The following is a 14,103-nucleotide window of genomic DNA, read 5'->3' as shown; positions in this document are numbered from 1 at the left end:
GGCAGCTGAGAGAGGACAGTATCTGGTGAGCCCAGGCCTGCCTCATCCTGTCCTAGAAGAGTTTATGCACGAGTTAAGTGCTTAATCTTTTACATTTCATCTCATTTATTTCAAGATGTGATTTTAAGATCTCACCCAGTTCTCAGGAACATTAGGAAATAACTTTCCTGCAGGCAAAACTAAAACTTAGTTTTTAAAACCTCTAGAACTTTCAGGAGGCTTTATGACAAAGCAAACATTTTACAAGTCATTAAAGTGTTAATGAGTACAGTAGAAGGTATTAGTGTAAACACCCATCAAGCTCCACACTCAGATAAGTGTATTTTGTCAGGATTAAAAACTAAGAAAAGACATTGACTCAGTATCTTTGACAAAACTTTATCTCAGATACACTTAATGAAAAAATGGATATTTGTTTAAAACCTTTCCCCCTATACTGAGCATCCAGAAGGTTTAAAACATGGTCTGGGTGTGCAACAGCATACAAAATATCTAACTGTCTTTGTAAATTTCTTAATAGGAAAGTAATTATTTTAAAAATATAGCTCTTATTTTAAACATTTCAACCTTTAAGATAGAAAACATGCCCGTGCATCACAAACGTTTTACGTACTGTGTTCTGATTCGTACCCGAGGTGAGTCAATTCAGGAGTATTCTCTGAATGTATTCCTTTCTAAGACCGAGGAAAATCACTGTGATCTTCTTTGGAGTGTGGGAATTGATTTTGGTTGTTATTATGTAAAGTAAAGTCTTTAATCGAGATGCTCTGCTCGCCTTTCCTTCCCACCTCCACCATATTGTAATAACATATTTGTGACTGGGCATTGTTTCTGTATTTTTAAAGACAGGAAGTTTTGTGAAACACTTTTACTACTACTAGTATGAGTGAGTTTCAAGACACATTTCTAGAAAGGATCTAGGAGTCTGAAGGGGAGACTAGACTGAATAGAATTATGACCTTCATGTTTATTGTCATTGTGTTTGACCTGGTTGGGGCATTTGACACTACTGACCACAACCTCAACCCTCTGTTTGAAACCCTCCCTTGACTTCCATAGTGTCTCTTCCCTATTCTCCCACTCTCCTGGTCACCCTTTGTTAGCTCTCCCTTACTCATTCTGTTAGATATTCCCTCAGCATAAAGTACAAATTCCTGAGCTGAGCTGAATACCCTTTGCAGTCTCCTCCTGCCTGCTCCCCTAGCCTCAGCTCCCATTGCTCCACCTGCAGCATCCTAGCCTGCAGCCAGACTAAGTTACTTGCAGTTCTCCACGTTGTTGGGCCAGTCTTTCCTCCTGCCTTTGTCTACACTGTTTCCTCTTTCCTGACCAACCACCAAGTTTCCTCTTAGAGAAAAATCATTCAAGATCTTTTGGTTGTCATTAACATTGCAATATATTACATATACATGTACATGCATGTATATGTACATTATATGTATATATGTTTTACATATATCCATAATCTATACTCATATGGTGGAAATAAGAATTTAGAGAGAGAAGACCTACCTCTCTACCTTAGATGTACTCATCATCCCTTATCCTCCCTCTTTCCCTTCCTTTCCCTTCTAATGGGTTTCTCTTTCCCTGTAATGGGTTTCAAACAGAACAGGTCAACACATTAATGAAAAAACACATGGGAGAAACTGAAAGCCGCTCCTTTAACCACGTATCCCTCATCTGGGTGACTTTCCTGGGTACTCCCCCCATGGTGAATGTTCCCTTCCCTGTGCTTGCAGAAACAACCACTGTGAAGTCTTCTCAGCACTTCTCATTCACTAGCTGCGTAACTTGGGCAAATTCCTTCATGCGACAGCTATGCCAGAAATACTGTGCTGGGCGCTGGGGACACCCACCCCAGATGAAGCAGATACACTCTGCCTCTGGTCTCACAAGGCTTGGAGCCTCATCGACCCTCTGGAATGCAGACCTTCCTGTTTAAGTTGGTTAAAGTTAACCTTGTAAAGGTTAGCCCATTATTATAATCTATTGGAATCTTTTTGCAACTTAATTCTGTGGTTATTTCCAAATGAAAACTTAAGTCATTTAAAAAGAAGTGTTCCCAGGGAAAAGATGAGTTTTATCTCTATTGTTGTCTGTACTTGATGAGCATGTTCTCAAGTCTTGGTGGGAGTCAAGGGTAAAAATTATTGCACTGGCCAAGTCAAAGTTAAAGTGAATTCATAGATTCCTGAGTAATTCTGATTAAACTTTGCACACACACTCTACACATTCAATGTAGATTATAATTTCTTTAAGGGGGGGATGTAAAAATATCTTGTATTTTTCTGTATTGTCCACAACTTAAGGATTACAGTTCCTCAATAAATATGTTACTGCTTAATGGATTGGAAGACAGAGTTAATAAAACATGTTCTACATTTCAGAAAGTGCATCTGAGAACAGAGAAGCAGCTGCGAAGTATCTAGATCACACAGGAAGTTACAGTAAAGACTACTTTTACTCCCTATTTCAATCTGGAGCATGAACAACAGTGTCAATGGTTAACAGTGTATCTGATTTCACCATATTCACCTCTGCTTAGTTTAAATAATAGACTTGAAACTAACAAAATCCACTTTTGCCCTTTGAGATTGCCTTTATCAGCACTAACTACCCACCCTGTATTAGGGTAATTACATGAGAGAGTCACACCTAATTAACAGTGTTCCATAAATAAAGATTTAGTGGAACAAAGTTATCAGTGACTTTAAAATCAGGTCCTTCTCCCAGCTGTGTGATGGTGGAGAGATTCACAGTGTCTTCTTGAGTCAAGAACATTGTCTTCTCCTCTGAGCTGCCTTCAGCTTACATTGATTTGATGTCTCCAACTATGTAGTTTGATTGTAAAGCTTTTTGCCACTGAGTAAAAACAGTGACAGACCCAAACACCAGGTTGTCTTTGTTCCTCCCACAGGTCCTCCCTGTCGCTGTGGTTACCCAGCCTTGTTGGGGAAAGATGAGAGAAGGATCTGGGGTGGCCATACCTTTGGTGGCTGGGCCCAAGGTTCACAAAGCGGAGGAAGGTTGTAAAGGGTGCAGAGTGCTGAGTGAGCCTTCCTGCACCATGCCTCCCAATTCCTCAGCAGGATTCAGCCACACAAATGGATTTTTTTCCGGGAATTCAACTTGCAAATTCTGCAACCAGTGCATGGTTAAAATTTAAGCTTCCTTTCACTGGGAGTTACCAGCTTACCTCGCTGCAACTTACACTGACAGAGTTGGGTGCAAGGAGAGCAGCTAGTTGATAACATGGCACAATCCAAAGGAAGAATGAGCCTGTGCTCCCACACGGTCCCAAGAAAATGCATGCTTCTGAGTTCTTTTACTAATGTCCAAAACCAAAGAAGTGTACTCATGTATCCAGTAAATGTTATATTATCATCAAATCGTATTTCTCAAAAGCTTCCAGAAACTTCTAAACACAACTTCCAGAAACACAAGCACACACCACAACACACGCAGAAGATACCATGTCTAACACTTTGTGGGAGTTGCAACTCTAGTTTGATCCACGTAAGTTCATTCAAATGAGGTGCTTGTTTGTATAAACAAACTTGATAATATGTTGGTTTTTTTCCTCAGGAAAAAGTAGTTGGCGATGTGAGATGTCTAGTTAGTCTCAGTCTCTCTCTCTCTTTTTCTCTTTGTCTTTCATTTGAATATGTAGATAAAACCACCCTGAAATATTTAACTTTTATTTAAAAATAAGGGAGAAAAGGGAATAGGTGGCCAAGTATAGTACAATGAAAGAAAATGTGGTCTGGGCACTTAGCACATTACCAAGCCCAGAACATGTGTTACGGGAGGAAACAGTTTCCTCTGTGGCATCACGGGAAAATAATTTCAGGGGCTCTCACATAGGAGGAGTTTTAAGGGGCAGTGGCAAGCTTTATGAAAGCAAAACACAATAAACAGTACGCTCTCAGAGACAAGGAGTGGGCAGGCCAGAGCGCAGCGGCTGTCCAGAGGTCTTTGTTAAATCTCCTTACTGGGTTTGGGAAAGAGCAGGCATTCTTTCAGACCCGCCAGTCTCTTCCTTGGCTTTTCCTGGGCTTGTGCTTATGCCCTCCCTCTATCCAATCTCTTTCCTGGGTTTTCGGGGTTTCACGCCCTTCCCCTATATGATCTCTTCCCCAGACTTCCCCTGCTGTGCCCTCCTGCTTTTATGGTTGCTCTCTTGGCTTCTCCTGTGCATGCACTTCGTGAAAGGAATTCCCTTGCCCTTGTCTCCCTCCCTCCCACCCCCTATTAGTCAGGCGAACTTCCCGGGGGTGACCAGAAAGCCATCCTTCCTGCCTAGTCAAATGTTTTGCTCAGTTGGGCAGAACAATGTTGGTTACTCCCTGGGGTGGCTGTAAAACTGTTTTTCATACTTAATCATGTTTAATCAGATATCTGGTTCCATTTGTGCCCCCCTTTCTTGTTAATATCTAACTGACTGCTTACTCTAACACAGGCACTGAATTAATTCTTGTTGAAAGAAAACACAAACAAACGAGACAGACCTTGACACACATTCTGATTCTGATCCTCACTCCCTGGGTCATCGCCCAGTTACTTAGCATCTCTGAGCCTCACTGGTCTCATCTTAAAAGTGAGGATGGTGCCACTGCCAAAGAAATGTGGTGAAGATTAAATATAATGAGACAATGTATGGGAGGTACCAGGTGCTTACACAAGACCTGGCCCACTTAGTAAGTAGCTGATGTTATTTTGTTATCCTGCTCTTGGCTTTGCTAAGGGAGCTTCTCTGTCAGCTGCATGAAGGCAAGAACATCTCAGTACCCAGAGTGCCCAGAATCACAGATAGAGCTCAGTCAATGCTCTTCCAGACAACACTTTCCATTGCTTTGCCTTCCTTTACTCCAGAGAAGAGAAGCTTTGCCTCTGCTTTAGGTTAATTGCCATATATTACCTCATGAGCTTAGTTTACTGAACTGGGAAATAGCTGGCTGTAGCAAAATAGTATTGGGAGTGCTCTCTGCTCTGGGCCCAGGTGCTAGAAGCTTCTTTCTTGCTACCTCTGATATGCACAGTTAAGTATGAAGATTGCTGGCCTATTTCAGGCTCCATATAGTTTTGCTTATCTGTGCAAGTCTACCACTGGCCATTTGGTAAACATTTGCGTTCTAGGCACAGTGCAAGGTCAGGGCCATAGAGATCAGCAAAACACAACCTCTGCTATAGAGAATCTAAGAATCTTTTGTAGGAAAGACAAGTAAACTGATGAAATCAACACAAGGTTTCCGATTCTGGAGACGAAAAATAAGCACACAGGTCAGCTTGATTCCAGAAGTTCTGGACTCAGGTATAGTGTCGTTAACTAGCAACATGACACCCTAGTCTGCTTACCTGCTGCTCACTCTACTTATGCCTCTTTTATCTACCTCCCGGCTACTCCAAGTGGGGCCACTCAATTAGCAGCATCTGTACCCCTGGGAGCATGTTAGAAATGCAAAATCTCACACCCTTACCCTCCCCTAGTAAATTAGAACCTGTACTTTAACAAGACCCCTAGCAGTCTGTATGCACATTAGTATTTGTTATGCCTTGATCTCCGACAAGGTTTTGGGTTAGGGGTAAAATAAGTGAGGCGACAGAGGTTGGCACAATAGGTGGCACATAACATTAGTTTCCTTCTTTTCTACAGGGTGCATTTTAAGTAAGCGATATTTTTAGTGCTATTCGAGTCATACCTACAAGGCACTAGTAAGAGAAGTGGCTGTCAGTAAGGGGTGCCTTAGAGCTGCTGCTTCCCGGGGCACCCATGCTAATGCTGATCAGGAGGAAAATTATTTTTAGACTTAACTCCAACCAGAAAACAAGTCCTCATGTCAAAGGGAATAAATTCGATTTTGTTCATGGGCACCAGAGGCAAGGTCAATACCAATAGGCAGAAAGTGCAGGTGTGAAGACAAATAAAGAACATTACTTCTGGAAAAATACATCCACTACAGAAGTGGACAGAAGAGGTGTAGGCAGCCATGGTCAGCTGGACACAAGTATCAGAAAGAGAAACATAAGCCTAAAAAGGGCTACCAGGAAACAAGCCAGTGGGTTAGAAAGTCCAGATGGTTCCTCACATGGCCATCCAACATAGGAAGATATATTCATGTTCAATAGTTATTAGGAACATACCTTACACTAACAAGAATTAGAAAGACTCTAACATCTACTTCTGGGACTGGATGAGGAGAAAGGGATGCTCGTATACACAGTTAACGTGAAGTTAGTTAGAGCCTTGTGGAAAGCAGTCTGGCAAAACCTATTAAAATACAAATATATACTTAAAAGTACCAGTATGCTCACATGTGCATGCACACACACCATATATATATATGTCAACAAAGACAATCCTAAGTCAGATTTCTTCTTTTCTCCCCTGCATACCCACCGTCTACCTTTTCCACTTCCAGTGTGCACCAATCTTCATGGAACACAACAGTGGGCTCTCTGAAGCCAATTACTTCCTGTTAGGTTCAGCAGAACAGAAACACCGGCAGGAGAGGGAGTGGGAGCTGACTGAGTTTTTGAATACCACAGCTTCTCTTAAGGCTGCCCTTTGTATGTGACTCTCCTTACGCCTCTGGCAACCACCTCCTTTTCTCCTTCCATTAGTTTTGTGAATGTTAACAACCCTGGAGTATAGCTTCCATCCTATTTTCTGATACCCTATCTGCACTTTTATAATTTCATTATTAGATTCTTCTTGAATGATCTTAATTGGAAGTTGCCATCTGTTTCCTGCTGAGACCCTCTGGTTAATACAATTTTTCTTTCTGAATATTTACATATGTATATACATTTTTGTAAAAAATGGAGAAATATAGAAAGGTGTATGTTATGTGGTTAAAATGAGATAGAGAAGTTGGGTGGAGGGGAACAATTTAGTGAGAACAATGGTGGGTAGAAGAGAGGGAGAAGAGAGCTGAGAAAAAGAAAGAGAACAAAAAAAAATCTGTACTAAATTAACCAAAAGCAAAAAACACACAAAAATACATATTATCACATTTAACATTTTATACATATGTATGTACCTTATATGAATAAAATTTAATTAAAAATCCAGTGGGCAATATGGCAAAAGGAACTAAACAACACAGATTTCCTGGGGGAAGCAGAATGAGATGTTGAACATCTGGTCTGTAACACAAATTGAAATATTCCTAATAAGAAGGAGGGTGTCCCAGAGAAAGATGAGGTTTTTAAGCACACTGATGGACTTACAGAGAATAAGAATTCTCTTAGTGACTGAATATGTTCAAAGGGAATAAAAAGACACATCTCAAAAATTTCTTCCTGTAGAAAAGTGAGAAGAAAAAAATCATAGTTGAGAAATTGATTCAGTCTCATGTTGGAAGAGGTTTGTGTTTGTAGGACAGAACAAAGAAACACATACACAAAATTGGTCAAACAGTACTGTACTTTATTCAGTGATAAAAGGAAGACACGATGAGATGGGACACCCAGGATTTGAGAGAATGGTTGACTTGGCATAAGGCCAATTTTATTAGCCAAGAATGACAAGACTGAGTGAACGGAGGTGTCAGAGCTGTGAGAAGTGTATAAGCAGAAGTCCAGGGCAGAGAGGGCAGCCAGCCTAATGAAGGCAGTGGCTCATAATCCAGCAGAATGCTTGTGCGCTTAGTCCCTGTCCCTGGAGTCAGACCCGGTGAGAATCAGAAACGCTTCTGTGAGAAGACAAAGTGATCACCTCCCAGTGACCAGGAAAGAGGCGGGCACATTATGGAACACTTTTGTAAGCCATTTCAGTTTTTGCTAAAGGTCTCTAGTGAACAGAGGGTCAACTCTGAATCACAGTTAATTAGAGAACTAAAGGAGAGGATTGAATTTTAGAAGGACACTAGCCCATTCCCGGGGAAGCCTTGGGTGGGGAACCAACAGGACGTTGTCCAACATGTTACATGCCCCAGGTGAATGAACGTGCCCACATTGCAGAAAGTGTGTGAGACCCCATGTCCATGCCTTTAGTCTTCCTTTAGGAAAGGGTTAACTTATTTCCGGTAACCTTTACTGCCAATTGATTTGGTGTTGGGTCCCAGGGAAACAGATCAGCAAATAACCAACTGCTAATAGTTGTATACATCCTTTCTTTCTTCCCCTGGAGAGTCTTATTTCCAAACAAATTAGTCCCTGGATGCCAAATGTATTGCAAATGAAAGGTATTTATAACACATTGACAAGTATTTATTGATCATCTCAAATTCTAGAACTAGAAAGGTAGGAAAGATTATGGAGATGACCTGCCTCAGCCTTTATTTTGTAGGTTGCTGAGGGACTAAAGAGGATAAAATATTTGCCCAATATCTTCCAGTAAGTTTTATAAACAACATAATCTCAAAATGGAGCCCCAGCTAATAAGCACGAAGGAATCTGTCTGAGGTCAAGAAGGGATAGTCACTATAAATATAATAGCAGCTACCAGTTTAAAACATTTATTAATTACAGAAATCTGCACAGCCTCCTTCAACCACAACACACACACATACACACACACAGGCATGGTGTTCATCCTCCTAACATCTCAGGGAGGCATATCCACCCTGCATTTGTAACCAGGGGAATGGCCTTGTTTCTCAAACTAAAGAGACAATAGGGACGTGTGCCGGCACATGATTAAAACAGGAAGGCATGGTTCTCCAAACTCTCTCTTCATTTTCTATAACCTTAATTCCCAGCCTCCTATGTCAGTTCACAGTGCCAACGGATGTCACAAGTGAGGAAACCCGTTCCGGAGAGCCCCTGCTGCCGGAAGTCCATCCAAGAGTGACTTGACTCTTCCCTTCTTCCTTGCCAACAGATGTGTCAATGGCTTGGACCGACCACTCAGAGAGTGACAGCCTTTCAGCGCTGCAGAAACTATAAGACTGACTCAAACAAAGAAGCAGACAGGAGCAACGACTAGAGTCAGGAAACACGGATCCCTTCATTCTCTGACATTCCCTATTAGCTTGACCTTGGCAAGACACAGAACCACTAGGGACAGTCAGCAATGGCATGAAAAGGTAAGTGTTTGAGGAGATCCTCATGGTCAGCCGAGGGTCCCCCCAGCTGGGGACTGACCTTTGCTGATGTAATAGTATCCCAGTTTGAACTAGTTAATTCAGTTAAAGTTAATATGAATCCCATCGTTTAGGTGAGTGGTTGAGATTGCTAATTGTGCTTTTGACAAACCCATGAAAAGACAGCTACTCTACTTGGGCTGTTGTAAATGACCTGATCAAATATTAAGATCTAGACCTCATCTGTTAGCTACTGGGTCTGTACTCTAACCGAATGGACTATGTTTAAATCAGAGAAGAGCACAGGCAGCAAGTGATATTAACAAATACTGTCATGCAAAAGTAATTCCTTAGAAGCATCTCCTTTTCCTGGATTCTCTGTTCATTCTTCCTTTTTGGAAATCTTCATTTCTTGGCATGTTGTTCTCTGGTTCCATTTTGTGGTAAAACCCTGAGTGTTCAAACAGGGAAGCTGTATATATTTAGGCGTGAGTGAGTTACAGACCTTCTCTGTGCTTTAGATTCCTCCTCTTTAAAAGGAGAAAAATAGTAGTGCCTATTTCACAAGATTTTGGTCAGGAGTAAATTAACTAACATGTGAAAAATAATGCCTGCCACATAGTGAACACTATTCCAGCATTTGCTGTTTTTATTAGTTAGAATGGATATAAAAGGCCTTGAATATTCCATGGCCACCAATTGCCTGTGTTGGTTCTGTGGGCATTCATTGTGTTAAATAACTGTGGTCATTCTTTGATGAATCCGACATCTCTCTCTTTCTGTTTCTCTCCCTAACGCACACACAGAGTCATGAGTTTTTGTTGTGCATTGTAATATATATTAATTATTCCCACATTTCACAGTTATATTAGTTCCAGAGGCCTCATGAAGGAGGTCTCTGTTGAGATCACCTATATGCCAGATATTTGGAAGGTGCTAGGCAGACAAAGAACAATAAGACATAAACCTGCCTGAAAGGAACTGGTGGCCTGGCTCGTGCACGTGCTGGCAGATAACTAACTGCCCACGGCTGTGACGAGTGCTACAGTGGAGCACAAAGCTGCTACAATGGAGCACAAAGCTGCTACAATGGAGCACAAAGCTGCCCGGGGGCCCCAGAGGATGGCACCTCTCAAAGGGAGAGAGGTGTGAGGGGAAGGCGTCCTGGAATAAATTCCTAAAGTATGCACAGGAGTTTAGTGATGAAACGAGGCAGGAAAAGGCATTCTTTTTGGAGGTGGAGGGACTGGCATAGACAAAGAAAAAAAGGTGTAAAATGTCGCAGCCTATCTAGAGCCCTGTAAATCAGTAAATGATGGCCGGCACAATAAATTCTATCTGTCAGAATGATCAGAAGATAAGAAATGGCAGGAAAAGTACCAGGAGATGAGGCTGACAATGGGCCCTGTGGCTGCATCTGCAGAGGCCGGATGTGTCACTGAGGGGTCTTGGTCATGATCTACAACTTAGATGGAAGTCCACACCGGGATTTTAAAGAGGAGCACGCACGGTCCTACCGACATTTGGGAAAAGGCACATTGGCAGCGCAATGGAGGGCGGATTGGGAAAGGGTAGGTCGGTGGTCTATGGGTCTCATGGTTGGTAGCTGCCTATGGTTCTCTGAGCGGTGACTTCACTATTTCTCTTCTTCCCTTACCCTCCCTGCGGACCAGGGAACACAAGGTGCATAAGCAGATACTCATCGCACCATCCCAGTGGGTGGGCACGTGACCAAACGAGCCAGCGCACTCCTTTCTGTTGTTAATGGCCTTGGAAGCTGCAGCCCATGGGCAGGCAGGCCAAGACTTACACCCGTATGCAGGGAGCTGAAGCCAGTCAACGGATGAAGAAAATATAGGTGGGAGATTATCAAATCCAATGGACACAGATCTGGTGGAAACTGGTGAAGGAAGGTACATATGAGCTAGGTAAGCATTCACCTCTTCTCTGGAGACTCGGGTTAGCTACATGAGTCCCATCTGGGGGACGCGGGCTCAGCGTCCTCGATGGCTGACTGTCGGGAAAGTGAGAGCTCCGCAGTCCACGTTCTCTCGCCCCGGAGCTCACGTCTGGGCCTAAATCGCCGCTTAACAAGAAACGCCATCCAGGGAGAAGGTAGCTCCGATTTGCTGGAAATGACAAAACTGCATTTTTTTTTTTAAATCAGGTAAGTGTTTTCCAACCTTGAAAGTTTTTTTAAATTAAGTACAGAGAGGATGAAGTAAACAAAACCCACATTTTTAATGCTTTTGTGTTGAATTGAAGACAATCCCTATATGTCTGCTGATGAAATTGTAATGTTTGTAATGCGTTCTTAATGTTTAAGAGATTCTGGCATAGTTGACCTTATAATTAGCCATGTGATTCTACTTTAAACGACTAATTAAGTGGTTGACTTCAAACTAAAGCTTTAAAGTTGAAACTTCCAAGAGAGGTTGGCTAAGTTTGTAAACACTATTGAAAGATTTAAGAGAACTTTGGGGTCACGATATTTAAATGTTTAATTTATTAAGTTTATAAGAACTGCTTAGGTACTTGGGAAAGCTTTGCTTGTTAGTCAGGCATTTGAAGTGCTTAAAAAGAAAATCGTATATATTACATTTATAAATGTGATTTAGACTCTTTAAGGGAACTTAATTGCCAAAATTGTAAAGTACCCCTTAAAATTTTATTGGATTTATAGATAGAATAATAAGATTTGTAGTTTAAACTTAAAAGCTTAAAGAAAAAAATTTCATTACTTCAGTATATTGAATATTTATCTTAGAAACCAAGTAGCTGCAAACAGCCTTTTATGTGCACAAAGGCTGGCCTCTGGGGCCCCCAAAACTTCTGCTGACTTCCTCCTGGGGTTTGACCCAAGACAGGAGACTTCGTTTCCTCTCCTGGTTTGAGCTGAGAAGCTGGTGGCCGGTGGTGGGAAGCAGCCTTGTGGCCCTAGGAAGAGGGTATGGCTGAGGGGCACAGAGCGTTCTGAGGTTCCAGTCAGCTCCGGGAATGGCTCTGTTCCCACCATTACAATGGGAGATGTGAGGGAAACAAAGTATCGCCTTCATTTGCTTTAGCTGGTGGGAGCTGTATCTCAACTATTTCCATCTAAAGAGTCCTAACTCTTGCTGAGGACATGAAGGAAGGACCTGTATAAATGCCCTTTGTGGGTAGAATTAACCTGTGTAACTTGAAAACAAGCAAAAACCTACAACAATGTATATTTAATATTTTGGTTCTCACGTAGAATCTTCCTGAGAGTTTTCCTATCGTCTCTTGCCTTCTGATGAGTTTGGATATTGACTTGGCCCTTTCCCCTCCAGGGACTCCTTCCCTCCCTAAAGGCAGGGAGGCAGGTGACACCAGGGTGAGCCAGATGGCAGGGTGTGGACCCTTCCCTCCTCTGTGCCCACACTGTTTTTTTTTGTCCTTGGGTCTAAAGATATGGGAGGAGGAAGAGGAGCAGTTATATGAGAGAACCACATACCACTGTGTATTTTTTTTCTCAGTTCATTATGTGACTAGTCTCCAGATTTAAAGAGAAAATTCTATGGAATAATTATGGACCTGCAAAAAATATAGAAACAGAGTCACTTTAGAATGGACCCGGGGCTGCCATCCCAGAGCAACCACCTTGCATATCTCATTCCTCAAACCTGTGGATGGTTGAAACTGGGCAAACTTGCCGTTGGACTGGGCGTAAAGCAACACTGCATTCCTAAAATGCTTATTCTGAGTAGAACTGAAAATTAAAGACATTCTTTAGAATTAGCATCACTTTGTTAGCTACAGAAATTTCTTCCTTCTGTTCATATACTTGTTCCCCTTCCCTTTCTCATAGCTACCCCTTGCCTTTACCTCGTAATGGGAACACCATTTGGGTTTCTGTCTGAATCGGTGATTCCTAAATAGCCGTTCTTTGATCCCGAAGAAATGCTTGCTGCCTCTCACTTTTATTTTTAGGTCAAGAATCTCTGATGAAGACTTTGAAACTCTGTTCAAGCCTAGCAGAATGCAGTTCAGGGTGATGCCTGCGTCCTGACTGCAGCAGTTTGGGGGGGAACTGTGCTGCCATTGGTTGAAATTAGGAACTCAGAGGAGCAGATTTGGCATAAAAAGTGGTGTTCGGTGCTGTGTGATATTCTGTTGGGAGTGACCTTCAGGCAGTGGGGTGCAGGAGGCAGACTGGGGTTGGAGTAGTAGCTTTTAGAATGATTGCTATTGAGGTGGTTACTGAAGCTTGGTTTCCTACATTTGCACTTCACCTTGCTGGTTGCAAGGCATGTTGCTATGCACCAGGCAGGGCATTCTATCCGTTCTACAAATGTGTTTGGCTCAAGTAACAGAAAACCCATTGCAGACTGGTCCAAAGAGGTAGGGATTTTTAAAAACTTTATATATATATATATACATATGTGTGTGTGTATATATATACATACATACATATATAAATTAAATATATTTACTGCAATGTACTTTATATATTTTTAATGTAACAAGGCAATACAATATATTAATTGCAATATAATTGAAATGTAAAATTGTATTATTTTTAGGTGCACATCATAGTAATTTGACTTATGAATACATTGCAAAATGATTATCACTCCACGTAACAGTTTATCACTGCACATAGTTACAAATATTATTTATTTTAATGAAAACAGTCTTTTCATCATTACCTAATAAAGTGCCTAAAAGAAGGCAGCTGCTGACACTGGTTCCATGGCTCATGATGCCAGAGGTGGAGTCATCTGCCATTGTCTAGTCATCTCCCTCATGGTCTTTAGGAGGTTGCTGTGTCTCCAGGCACAGTGTCTGCATTCCAGGTGAGGCTGAAGGCAGATGCATGTTATATCGGTCCCTTTTATTAAGAAGGAAAAGTCTTGCAGGTCTTATTTCTTGGCCCGGGGACTTCTGCTTCTGTCTCACTGCCTAGCACCATGCCTCGTGACTGTCTCGAGCAGCAAGCAGAGCTCGGGAAAGGCAGCAAATAAAAAGGAAACTGCGGATCATTGTGGAGTCAGCCCATGAATTGTAATCCTACCACTAGGAAGTTACAGTGTCGTGACTATTATTTGCTGAC

Source organism: Desmodus rotundus, chromosome 2 (assembly GCF_022682495.2).
Source record: "Desmodus rotundus isolate HL8 chromosome 2, HLdesRot8A.1, whole genome shotgun sequence".
Classification (NCBI taxonomy): Eukaryota; Metazoa; Chordata; class Mammalia; order Chiroptera; family Phyllostomidae; genus Desmodus; species Desmodus rotundus.
This window is presented reverse-complemented; position numbering follows the sequence as displayed.